The 11,919-nt window shown below is 45.6% G+C and overlaps 1 protein-coding gene across 4 annotated transcripts in view; it reads left to right on the top strand.

Moving 5' to 3' along the window:
* KLF8 (Kruppel like factor 8) overlaps positions 1-11,919 on the top strand; it is a 316,291-nt gene that overhangs the window by 13,038 nt on the left and 291,334 nt on the right. The gene's annotated exons all lie outside the window — the stretch shown is intronic.

Below are 11,919 nucleotides of genomic sequence, written 5' to 3'. Positions count from 1 at the left end.
AATTCATTCCGAAAACTTGCTTGCAATCCAAAACACTCGTATATCAAAGTGAATTTCCCCATAAGAAATAATGGAAACTCTGATGATTTGTTCTACAACCCCAAAACTTTAATATCAAATACTGTATGTACTTGTATTGCAAAACTTGCTTGTATATCAAGTTAAAATTTAATAAAATGTTTTGCTTGTCTTGCAAAACACTTGCATTCCAAGTAAGGTTTTACTGTATTTTCATTTTTTTTTTTTTGGCCATCCTCAGTGCTTTGTCAAGTAACCAATACCACCTCTCTTTAGCTGATGGGGGTGTGAAATGGAAGAAATATTACTTGTACATGTTTTGAAAACCATTGCTATCAAGAGTGAATCATTTCCTTCTGAGATAAATGTCCTAGGCTCTTGCACCCTGGGGTTCATTAATCTTGCTAATGGGCAAGTGACAGTAGTGTTTGCACACTTTTCCACTGACAGCACAAGGATTGCACACAAGTGCTTGGAAAGGGGCAACCAGCAAGAAAACCTGGAGCTTTTGACATGTCCAGAATTAGGCGTAGGGGGAAGGGTTTCAGCAGTGAAGAGTGAATGGGTTCCAGGTATCTTTGCTTTGGATCTTTATATCATTGAGGCTGGTGCATCAATATTTTTAGCTTAGGAAGATTCCATTCTCCCAGTGAAAACCTATTAGGATATGGCTGTAGTTTGCAAACCTGGGGCCCTCCTAACCAATCAGGTTTACAGGATATCCATAATAAATATCCATGGGAGAAATGTGCATGCACCACCTCTATTATTCATTGTGGATAGCTTGAAAACCTGACTGGCTAGGGGTTGTCCCAGGACAGGTTTGCTAATCACTGGGATATAGGATAGTTTTAAGGGACATGGTAGAATAGTAATACAGGCAGTCCCCAGTTTAAGAATGCCTGACTTACGTCAAACTCTTACTTACGAACCGGGGTCCTACCGCTCCCTTCCTGTGCCAATGTGCCCCTTCTTCCTCCCTACCAGTCAAAACGCACCCCTCCTCCTCTTTTCGGTGTCCCAATGTGCCCCTCATTGTCTTTCCCTCCGTTCAGTGTCCCAAATTCATGCCTCTCGTGGGTGTTTACTTGCTTTCTCCTCCCAGTCACATTTCGCAAAGCTGCTGCCACTGGCTCCTGCACGCGGCTCGCGAGAGAAGGCTTCTGGGTTAGCCGTGAACTGCATGCAGGAACCAGTGGTTGCAGCTTTGCAAAGTGCAATTGGGCGGAGAGAGCCGACCAGAGGAGGTAAACACCCACAAGAGACAAGAATTTGGGACGCTGAATGGAGGAAAAGATGACGAGGGGTGTGTTGGGACACCAAAGAAAGGAGGAGGGTCATGTTTTGACAGGAAGGGAGGAAGAAGAAGCACGTTGGCACAGGAAAGGAGAGGCAGAGTCGTGTTGGGACACAGAATGAAGGGAGGGAGCATAAATTTCGGACAAAGGAGGGAAGGAAGAAGGGAGGGAGCAAGAACTTGGGTCAGAAAGGACGGAGAGAGGGGAGCATGAACTTGGGACATAGGATGGAAGAATGGAGGGAGTGAGGAAAAGAGATGCTCAGATGGGGGAATAGAAAGTGAGAATTGTTGGGCATGGGTGTCTGAGTGAGAGGGAAAGAGAGATGGTGTACATGGGGAAATGAGAGAATTGTTGGGCATATGTAGGGAGAGAGAAATATTGGACATGGTGGTATGAGGCATGAGGTACAGATGCATGGGGAAGAGAGAGATGAGAGGGAGAAATGTTGAGAGGGAACAGTGGTATGGATGAAGAGCAAAAGTAAGGGTAAACCCCTTTTTGTTTCTATTTAAACTACAGTACATTATTCTTTAATGTTCTTTAATGCTGAACAGGATCCGAGTTACATACAAATTCAACTTAAGAACTGTTTAAAAAAATGGAACTCGTTCTTAACCCGGGGACTGCCTATATTTTGAGCCAAATGAGAAGGAAGTTTAACATCCATATTAAAAATCTTAGGGCACCTTTTATTGAAGTTTAGTACATGTTAATGGAATTAGCACACATTACATGCTAAGAAGCCCTTTTAGAACTATATTGCTATTCTGTGGCCTTTTTTCCCCCAGGTCTGCACAGTAGGGATTCCTCCCAGGCCTTCCATCATGGTAGATTGGCTGTGAAGGGCCCTGATTTATCTCCTCAACTTCTAATAATAATAATTTATTTTCTTGTATACCGCCCCACCAGTAGTTCTAGGCGGTTCACAACAAGGAAAACAGCCATTTCAGTGAAAAAATACAGTTTCAAAAAACATTGCTACTTTTAAATACAACATCAGTTAAAATAGTACAATTAAAATACATATTCTTAAATAAAATACACCATCGTAAATATGCTGTTAAAAAAAAATTAACATTCTTGCTTATCAAATAGGTAAGTTTTCAGTAATTTCCTAAATGTATCAATCAAATTGGGCAATCAAAGGGCACATCCAGGAATTCATCTTCCCTGCTTAATATTCTAATGTCCTGTCCAAAAAGGTTTTATAGCGACTGTCCTTTGGGACATGGAAGATGAACATACCAGAATTTCTGGTGCATTTTTTTGACTTGAATAATTTCAGGTAAAATACCAAATAAGAGGGCTCCTGCGTCTTATAACTTCAGTGGCATTTATGTACCAAAAAAAAAAAAAAAAAGCCAAAACACTTCCACCAGAGCACTGGTGTCTCAGGTCTGACCTGGGCAGCAGTCATTTAGAACTTCCTCCCTCCCTCCACACTCCATTGGTGGTTCTTACCATACTGTAGTTTTCTCCATTGTGCCACTACTGCTGCAGACATATTAAGGAACCAAAAGCAAATCTTGTTGTACTCTTAAGTCTAAAGCATTATTTCTTAAGAATATACCAAGTGCTTGCCCATGTAATTCTGTGTTTTGTATCTATTTTTCATGAGTTTGAAAAATTACATGTTAAATAAAACCAAAGAAAGCTAAAAATCATTTTGTGGTGCTCTTTCCACTTGCAAAGCAATACAACATTCAGATCTTTCCAAATCTATGCCCCAAATTCATCCCAAGAAAAATCTCGCTACACCTTCACTCGACTCATACTAACTCGCTCTTAGAATGGACCAAACTTTGCATCTTTTTACAAGAGGGCTGGTAGACGCACTACTCTGAAAGATAGCTTTGATCGCTGCAAGAGTACACACTCATGGCAACTGCAATTCTTACTTTTTAAATCCTTATTTTATTTTTTTTAGCAGTTCCCCTGCATTTTTCTGTGCATGCCCTAGCTTTAATCATATAATCCACTCAATCAGAGAGGTGCATATACCACTCATACATTATTATTCACTATCTTTCTCAGGAAAAAAGACCTCAGAATTAGAGCACTACGCACAGTTCTTTCATAGACTGAGATAGTCAGCGTAGTCTTTTTGCTCCGTACTCCAGTCATTGGCCAAAAACCTATTTTATTTTTTTATTTAATACTTTTTTTTATTTTTTATGTTTTTACTTAAATTTACTACTTCCTATATATTCTTTTAGTATATTCAGAAACTGGTATGCCAGTGAGGGGTGTGGAGAGGCGCCGGTGTGGAGCAGAGCCTGTGAGCAGAGGGACCTCTAGCTCAGTGTATCGCAAACGGCAAGATTCCGGGTGCGTCGTGAGGAGCCGGTTAGGAGGAGAGGTGCCAGCACCCATTGCCTAGAGGACATGACTCTCGCTGCGAGAGGCACGTTCAGTAGGTAATCAGCTGGCGCCTCTTCTCCTCGCCGGCGTCTCACGACGCACCCGGAATCTTGCAGTTTGCGATACACTGAGCTAGAGGTCCCTCTGCTCACAGGCTCTGCTGTGGCCCTACTCCCTCTAGGGTCCTATATGGGAGGTAGGTCCCAGAAGTGGCATGCATGCTGGTTCATTTATCTGCCATTGCCACTACAGTTGAGCCCTTGTTATAAAAAGATAAGATCCAAGGGGTAAAGAAGGAGAATTCCTTGCCAGTCTGGAGGCTGGCATTTGTCAGAAAGAATACCAAATATTGATAGTGACAGCCCTCTATCCCTCAAATTCTATAAATGGCACCCAAAGTTAGAATAGGGCCAGTTACATATGTAGCATAGTTAACTAATCGGTATAATCAAGAAGGGTATTAGAACCAGAACGAAAGAAGTTATCCTGCCGTTGTATCGGGTGATGATGCGTCCGCATCTGGAGTACTGCGTCCAATATTGATCGCCGTACCTTAAGAAGGATATGGCGATACTCGAAAGGGTTCAGAGGAGAGCAACGCATTTGATAAAAGGTATGGAAAACCTTTCATACGCTGAGAGATTGGAGAAACTGGGGCTCTTTTCCCTGGAGAAGAGGAGAATTAGAGGGGATATGATAGAGGCAAGATCATGAAGGGCATAGAGAAAGTGGAGAGGGACAGATTCTTAATACTTTCGAAAACTACAAGAACGAGAGGGCATTCGTCAAAGTTGAAAGGGGACAGATTCAAAACCAATGCTAGGAAGTTTTTCTTCACTCAACAGGTGGTGGACATCTGGAATGCACTTCCAGAGGGCGTGATAGGACAGAGTACGGTATTAGGGTCCAAAAAGGGATTGGACAATTTTCTGGAGGAAAAGGGGATAGAGGGGTACAGATAGAGGATTACTGCACAGGTCCTGGACCTGTTGGGCCGCCGCGCGAGCAGACTGCTGGGCACGATGGACCTCTGATCTGACCCAGCAGAGACACTTCTTATGTTCTTATGTTATTAAACTGGCGATTAAATACCAATAATTGGGCGTTTACAAGCACCGATTGGTACTAATTTGACATTGCACATGAAACAGATCTGTATTCTATAAACAGCTCCCTAGCTTTTCTTGTGCACAAATGCAAAGAATGTGTTAAGGTGGGAGGGGCATGGTGATGTCGGGTGCATTTCAACTATTCCTGTGTGCACTTTATAGAATACAAGTTACGTTTATACATCCAGCTGTTGCATTTAGACACTACTGTTTATACCAGCCATAGACATGGCGTAAGTGGTCATGCCTAAAGTTTAGCTGTAACTGCAGACTTGCGCAAGCATTCTGTAATATATTTAGCGCACTACTTTGCTATCGTATGTGGATTACTGTTTGGCCATGAACATTTTATATCAGATGTGGATTATTTTATAGTATTGAACACGGATAAACTCCTGCATCAGGGACATCGCCACAGTGTTTTACTTTTGTTTTTGGCACTACTCTGCATTACAGAATACTAGCTTAGCACCCAGGTTTTGATGCTACCTATATTGAATTTACGACCTTACGTGTGTGCTCTAGAAGTATAGAGAATAAAGAGCTCTTTAGCAGCAGTGATAACTTTGGCCAGGCTTTAATTATGTTGAGGCCCTCCATTGGACATTAATTTCCGGTCCCCCCCCGGCCAGCTGAGAATTTAGTGGAATATACAATGAATATTCATGGAGAAAAGTTTGCATACGCTGCCTTAATTGTATGCAAATTGATGTCCTGCGTATTCATTCTGGATATTACAAAAGTCTGACTGTCTGGGGACTCCCTATTTTTAGGTCTGGGAACCACTGCTGTAGAGCTCTACTGTGGAAGATTCATTATGACAGAATTTTGTAAGGCACTTTATTACATACCATGTTTCCCCGAAAATAAGACCTACCCCGAAAATAAGTCCTAGCATGATTTTCGGGGTAGGTCTTAATATAAGCCTACCCCCGAAAATAAGCCCTAGTCGCCGGCAGCAGCTCTCCCTCCCTCCCCCCCCCGGGCCGACCCATCTCTCCCTCCCATTAAAACCACGAAACTAGATGTACCTTATAAAAAACTGGCAGCGACAGCAGCAATGTAGACAGGCTCTTTCGCAGCCTGGGCCGTTCCTCTGCTGCATCATTGATGACATCATGAACAACGCGGCAGAGGAATGGCCCAGGCCGTGAAGGAGTCTGTCTGCTGCCAACGCTGCCGGTTTGTTATAAGGTACATTGAGCCTTGCGGTTCAGATGGGAGGGAGAGATAGGTTGGCGGGGAGGGAGGTGCGTGACGGGAGGCATAGAAAGATGCTATACGGGGGGATGGGAGGATGGGAGGGATAGAAGCTGCAAGGGTTCTGCTGCACAAGGGATAGAAGGAAGGGATAGAAAGATACTGCACAAGGGGATGGGTGAGAGGAGAGGAAAGATGCTGTACATAGGGGGGAGAAAAAAAAATCCCTCTCCTCTAATCTATTTCTCTTAGCCAGTGCATTGATATCCTCTGTCTAAAAAACAGTGGTTAATTCTAGAACAGTACGTCCCAATCTTTTTGTGACCCAAAAGATTGTGGCTAAATAAAATTGTGCGATACCCTCCCCTGAGAGTGCAGAATAATTTTACACCTATGGAGAGCTCACCTATCTTGTAACCCCAGTTTGGGACCCTGACCCATAGTTTGGGATGCTCTGTTCTAGAACCTGATAATGCATGCTCTTTTGAACCATCCAATTGGTATTACTGTTGCAAGAGGTGTGGAACTTCCTGCTGGGGAGCCATGGCCACTGCTATCAAAGCATCTTCTGCAGTGATCAACTAGAGAAACAGGAGCGTACCAGGCTGCTGCTGGGCTGTCAGCCAGCCCCACAATTTACGTTCACCAGGAACTTGGTAAAATTATATTGTGCTTCCTGAACAGCAATTTTTTTAATGAGTTTCTAAGAGGGCAGAAATGTGGATGGCTGGCAGATTACCAACTGGAACTCATGCTGGGCAACAGGGTTTGTTGGACTAAAGAACGGTGGTCACTGCTGAAATTGTAATCGCCAAGATGGCCTGGAACGAGAAGTCCAATTATTTCATCACATAATACTGGTTACTTATAACCTTCCTCCTTCTAATCATTTGTTTCTGGACTTCTCATTCTAGGCTAACTTGGTGATTACTGTTTGCTTTTTCTGCCTCTTGATTGGACTACTATACTTAAACTTATACAGTAGAAAACAGGAAGGCCAGTCTCTGGGATATTTAACTTTTATTGATGTGCTCAGATGAGGCTTTAAATCTGGATATTAGCAATTTTCTTTTTTAATTGAAGGACCTGATACCTGCATAACAGCAGCCGTTTAAGTAAATGCCATTGCCGGCGCTGACTGTAGATCAGGGGTGTCAAACTCAATCACATAAGGGGCCAAAATCTGAAATTTTTTTAAAGATACTTAAGGGTCCTTTTATTAAGGTACGCTAACCGATTTAGCGCGCGCTAAATGCGAACCCCTTAGTCTTAGTAGAAGTATAGGGTTACAACCTCTCCAACCCCATGCCAGCTCTGTGATGTAAACAAAATAAATAAAAAAGACTTTTCCTCTCTCTTTTAGGTCCTAGTTCACGCTCGCTGTCTAACACCAGCTCTGGCGGGATACACATTTCAAATCTGACATATTGTAATCACAAAACAGAAAATAAAATTATTGCCAGGGCAGTGGCGTACCTAGGGTATGTGGCACCCGGGGCCCATCATTTTTTGACACCCCCCCCCCCTCATGTAAAATTTTTTTTTTTTTTTTTTTTTTTGCAATAACCATGAATTGGAATAAATGGTCAGAATAGAAACAGGCAGTGAAAATTTTCTTTTTTTTTTTTTTTTTTTTTCCAAAGTATTTTTATTGAGAATGGCAAAAGGTCCAGACAAGCAACCATGGTCTGTACAGAAACTTATACATTATCAAAAAGAACACAGAATGAGAGTAACAGCAACAACAAGCATGAACAAGCCTCTCCCAAGAGAAAATTGCCAATGAGAGGCATAGCAATACACAACAAAAGGCCAAAACTTGGGGCAAGCAAACAAATCCCACCCCAGAACCCACAAGAATAATAAGCCGGACTAGACCCTCAGCCATATTTTATAATGAAAAAAAACCCCCACAAGCAACAACACCCAGACCGCTCACCAGACACACCAATCCGCACAACAAGCACCCAAGAAACACCCAGCCACCACCCAGACAAAACTACCAGACACACCTACCCCACCAAGCCCAGACCCAACCCCCCCTCCCCAGAGAGTGCAAGCGCAAAGTGGACCGTGAAAAGGGCAGCTGCAGAAGTGGAAAGCCCCAGATAAGTAGGTTAGCTAAAGAAAGCCCACAGATAGAAGAAATCAGGATAACAGAAGTTCCAACAAATGCTCCCACAGAAAATTTTCTTTTATTGAACCTCATTTATGTAACCATTATTCCAAACATAACATAACATAAATTATGTCTGAATTGTCATGACATCAGAAGTACATATGGAGTAGTTGCAGGTGATGCTTGGGACAGTTCTGATTATGTTAGTTTGGTTTTATGTGTTTTTTTAATAGAAGGGTTTTTATTTCTTTTTTTAAGGTTTTGTAGTTTGTGGTCGAGGTCAATAGGTTGTAGAGTTGGGGGTCAAGTGTTGCAGCTCGAATGGCTAGGAGGTTGTCGAACAGTTTTTTTCTTTTGACGTTTTTGGTTGGAGGGTGTGTGAATGGTGCGTGAGTTCTCCTATGTCTGTTTGAAGTGGATTGAATTATTTAGCTGAAGAAATTAGTTACCCCCCCCCCATTCCACACACATTAATTCTCTTCCATTTTTGTTCCCATTATAAAAAAACACTGATAAGTTCCCAGGAAAAAAATACATTAAAATAAGAAGTGAAAACAAAGGCCCCTACAGATGAGAACATAACATAAGAATAGCCTAACTGGGTCACACCAATGGTCCATCATGCCCAGTAGCCCATTCTCATGGTAGCCAATAGTGCTGCCCGATTCAGAGAAAAATATTTCATTCGATCCGATTCACCCTGTTGAATCGATTTTTCGATTAGATTCACTGTTAATGACACCGCTTTTTAAGTTTAAACAAAGTATAACAATAAATTTCACAACAACAATAAATTTCACAAAGTACTTAAAAAAAAAAAAATCACATTTTTCCATTAAAGCAGTTCTGGAGACATTTGCTTGAACAGTCTTTTTTCCCAGTCCATAAGCAAGCAATATGAAAAAGATTTCCTTAATTATCTACTCAAACATTTTTGCTATTTACTTTCATTGTACCTATACTATTATTCAGTAGAAAAAATGGACTTAACTGTGCAGGAAATGAATCTCCTCATACACCCACCATATAGTGCAAAAATGTGCAAAGGTCTGTTTTTTTCTTTCGATCACTACATAGCCTAATGCCACACAAGCAGCGCTGTTACAAACATATTCTGAAGGTCAATGCTAAGGTTGACAAAGTTTCCTTCCTTGGACCAGAAGGAGATACTGACAAACCACTGGAAGAGATTCTAAAACAACTACCCAGAAATAACACCCAAAGACCCACTCAGTGTGTGAACCAGTTGAGTGGAGTGGACTAACTGGGGGTGGAAATGGGCCCAGAGTTTGCTCAGCAGAATTTCCCAGACTACCTCTTCCTCTCAACACACTGACATGCTACCACCACCACCAACACTAGGAACACCTCACCGAGTATGCCAGCAATGCTTATAAACTTTATAAAACACATTATTATATTTTCTTATAAAGCATATATTTTAACTGAACTCAGCCTTGCCATTCACAAAAATAGAAAAGTTCCCATTTCAAGCTGTCTCATGTACACTTTTCAAATCTAACATATTGTAATCACAAAACAGAAAATAAAATTATTTTTTCTACCTTTTGTTCTCTGATCAATATTCAAATCTTGTTGGTCCCAGGCTCTTGTTGTCTTGCTTGCCAGGGTCTCCTTTCTCCGTGCTAACCATCCGTCTGCCATCTCTGTTCTCCCCTTCCGTTTCCCTTCCCTCTCCCGGAGATCTGGCATCTTTCCTTTTTTTTGTCTCCATCCACAGATTCACCTTTTCTCAACTCCCCACCACCCCAGGATCCACCATCTCTCCCTTTCTGTTCCCAACTATCCTCCTATCCAGTATCTCTATCCCCCCTCCACACCATCCCCTGTTTCCAAGTTCTCTCCCTTTCTGTTCCTTCCCTCCCTAAATCCCATTATGCACCATCTCTCTCCCACTCCTCTGTTTTTAGACCCATTATTTCTAACCCCCAAAGTCTGGCATATGCATGTATCTTTGAACCCCCCCTTCCCTCTCTCCCTCTGTGTACTTTTACACCAGGACCCCCCCTCCCCCGAAGGTCTGTCCCCCCTACGAAGGGCTACACCCCACCCCTGAAGACCTGCACCCCCCGAAGGACTTTACCTCCCACCCGAAGGTCTGTCCCCCTCTGAAGGCCTAAACCCCACCCCTGAAGGACTGCACCCCCCCCCGAAGGCCTGCACTCCCTTGAAGGTCTGCACCCCCCCGAAGGCCTGTCCCCCCCTTGAAGGCCTGTCCCACCCCCTTGTAGGCCTGTCCCCCCTTTAAGGCCTGCCTGCCTGCCTTTCCCCCCCTTGAAGGCCTGTCTCCCCCTTGAAGGCCTGCACCCCCCTTGAAGGCCTGCACCCCCCCTTGAAGGCCTGCCCCCCCCCTTGTAGGCCTGTCCCCCCCCCTTGTAGGCCTGTCCCCCCCTTGAAGGCCTGCCTGCCTTTCCCCCCTTGAAGGTCTGCACCCCCCCGAAGGCCTGTCCCCCCCTTGAAGGCCTGTCCCACCCCCTTGTAGGCCTGTCCCCCCTTTAAGGCCTGCCTGCCTGCCTTTCCCCCCCTTGAAGGCCTGTCTCCCCCTTGAAGGCCTGCACCCCCCTTGAAGGCCTGCACCCCCCCTTGAAGGCCTGCACCCCCCCTTGAAGGCCTGTCCCCCCCCTGTAGGCCTGTCCCCCCCCCTTGTAGGCCTGTCCCCCCCCTTGAAGGCCTGCCTGCCTTTCCCCCCTTGAAGGCCTGCCCCCCCTTGAAGGGTCTGCACCCCCCCAAAGGCCTACACCCCCCCCCCCCGAAGGTCTGCACCCCCCTGAAGGCCTGCCTGCCCCCCTTGAAGGCCTGCACCCCCTTGAATGTCTGCACCCCCCCCCCCGAAGGCCTGTCCCCCCTTGAAGGCCTGCCTGCCTGCCTGTCACCCCCCTCCCCCTTGAAAGCCTGCTTGCCTGCCCGCCCCGCCCCACCCTGAAGGCCTGATGCCCCGACCCACCCCGAAGGACCGCTCGCCCCCCTGGCCTCCCCGCACCACCTATGAACAGCCGCAGCAGGATCGCGAAGTCAGCGTCGGGTACCAGCCCTAAGGGGGTGTTCCCGGCCTTGCCGTTCAGTCCCCCGCCACCCCCGAAGGACCGCTCGCCCCCCCTGGCCTCCCCGCACCACCTATGAACAGCCGCAGCAGGATCCGAAGTCAGCGTCAGCGATCCCTGCTGCTTCCTGCGCCACGGTCCCGCCCCTCCTCTGACGTCAGAGGAGGGGCGGGATCGCGTCGTAGGAAGCAGCGCAGGGATGCTGACGCTGACTTCGCGATCCTGCTGCGGCTGTTCATAGGTGGTGCGGGGAGGCCAGGGGGGCGAGCGGTCCTTCGGGGGTGGCGGGGGACTGAACGGCAAGGCCGGGAACACCCCCTTAGGGCTGGTACCCGGGGCGGCCCGCCCCCCCCCCCCGCCCCCCCCTAGGTACGCCACTGTGCCAGGGTCTCCTTCTTTCTTCCCTTTCTTTTTTGGAGTCTGAGGGATGGATTGAGCCGCGCCAGGCTTATTTCTTCTTCTGCTTGCACCGTGCAGCAGTGTGTGTATATGAGAGCTTCCCAGCATTGGGGATCAGCAGGGCAGTGGAAGACATTTCTGTGTCTATATAATTCTCACTTACAGAGCAGAATTACAGCAACTAGAAACAAGTTACAAATAGAATCTGAGACACCAATTCTCTCTTTGTGGGCCTTCTTGATCTCTCTCCTTCCCTTTAGGAAAGCCCCAAAATACCTTCCCTCAGCTGCAGGTCTGCTTGGGACCTGACTCTGCAGGTTCACACCGCATCATCTGTAGATTCACATGGC

Source organism: Geotrypetes seraphini, chromosome 5, assembly GCF_902459505.1.
Source record: "Geotrypetes seraphini chromosome 5, aGeoSer1.1, whole genome shotgun sequence".
In the NCBI taxonomy this organism is placed as follows: Eukaryota; Metazoa; Chordata; class Amphibia; order Gymnophiona; family Dermophiidae; genus Geotrypetes; species Geotrypetes seraphini.
The sequence above is the reverse complement of the archived record's forward strand: the minus strand, read 5'-3'. Positions and strand labels throughout refer to the sequence as shown.